Source organism: Solanum pennellii, chromosome 6, assembly GCF_001406875.1.
Source record: "Solanum pennellii chromosome 6, SPENNV200".
NCBI classification, from domain to species: domain Eukaryota; kingdom Viridiplantae; phylum Streptophyta; class Magnoliopsida; order Solanales; family Solanaceae; genus Solanum; species Solanum pennellii.
Genome location: NC_028642.1, coordinates 37,008,518 through 37,010,301, shown reverse-complemented (window position 1 = coordinate 37,010,301; position 1,784 = coordinate 37,008,518).

The following is a 1,784-nucleotide window of genomic DNA, read 5'->3' as shown; positions in this document are numbered from 1 at the left end:
AATTATTCTGCTTCTACTAGTCACAATGGAAGGCCAAGACCATTCTGTGTTTTTTGCAAGAAGTTGGGTCATACCAAAGATAAATGTTACAAACTGCATGGCTACCCACAAAGCAACACTAATGGACAAATTTCAAATGGTTGTGGTTACCAGAACAACAGACACAACAATGCTCAGAACCAGAGGTTCAATCCAAATCACAGGTCTGCAAAAGGGAAGGGAATAGCTGCAAATGCATGTGGTGTTGATGATCAGTCTACTACAGAAAGCAATGTTGGATCCTCACAATACCCAAATTCTGGTCTCACCAAGGATCAATATGAACAACTTATGGGTTTACTGCAGCAGTTTCAAGTGAATGATACAAGAGAAACAAATGAAGATCAGATATCAAATGGAGCAGCACACTTTGCAGGTGGAGCAGCACATTTTGCAGGTATGATAGCTTGTAACTCCTCCATTGAATTTGACAATCTTTCATGTGGATGTTTTAAGACAAAGACTGGTTTATGGATACTAGATTCAGGGGCTACACATCACATGACCTCTAACAAAAGTCATCTCTCCAATATCACTATTTTACCTTACCCTTTTCTAGTAGACCTACAAAATGGATAAAGTCAAAGTTACAAAAGTTGGAAGTGTGAAACTTGCTCCTATGATCATATTGCACAAAGTTCTTTTCATCCATTCCTTCAAATATAATCTAATTTCCATCAAATCTTTAGTAGCTTACCTCAAATGCATTGCTATTTTCTCTGATTTATCCTGTATGCTGCAGGCCCTTTCCATGAAGAGGCCTCTGGATGTTGGTAGAGCGCACGATGGACTCTACTTTCTGTGCTCAACCAGTTTATAGAAGAAGTCTTTAGCAACTAATCAGTCTGTCTCTTCTTTAGCAACTACTCAGTCTGTCTCTTTTTCTAGCAATGTAATAGGTTGTCAATGTAAAAACCTTTCCCATTCATGTTCATGTACTCATTTACCATCCTTTGCTACAAATTTTGGATAACTTTTTTTATTTCTTAAGATTACAGATAAGCTTAATTACTTTCTACGAGAACTTCTCTATATTATTTTATAGAGAACTCATTGCTCAAGACAGAAGTTTTTTTCCTTATTAATCATTTTTGTATGTTACTATTGTACGTAAGCAACTGGGAATCAAAATACGTTTTCGTTACCTATACTTTCTGTTTTATGTTATTCAAATCAAAACATCAGAGTCAATAATCCATTAATTTATTGTTAATAGTGTGTATACATACGACTAATTAAGCGCTTTTGACTTCTCTATTTACTAAATGTTTTGAGTTTACAACTTAATTAACTTCTATGTCTTAACTTAAAAACATTAATTCAACAAGCACGTGAAATTGTGTAAAGGTCAAAGAAAGGCTTATAATTGTGAAGACTCAAGTCTCATAATGACACTTCCCTCAGTTATCAATATCACCAAGTAAACCCCTTTCAAGAATTTTTTGCCATGCAAGAAATAAAAAGACTACTTTAAAGTTGTTTCACTTTATAAAGTTCATAGTTTTTAATTTATAGTTCTTTCTTTAATCATTTCTAATGACAAACAAAGATAAAAATATTGACTTTATTTAATCTAGGTTTTAATGATGAACATGTTATCTTAGATTAGACTAAAAACATTTTGTAATTTGTATTGGATCTACCAATAAGCATCTCTTATTTACTTCTTCTATAAATAAGCTACTTTTCAGATCATTAATGAACAAAAAGATCAAGTGCAATTTATATATATATATATATATATA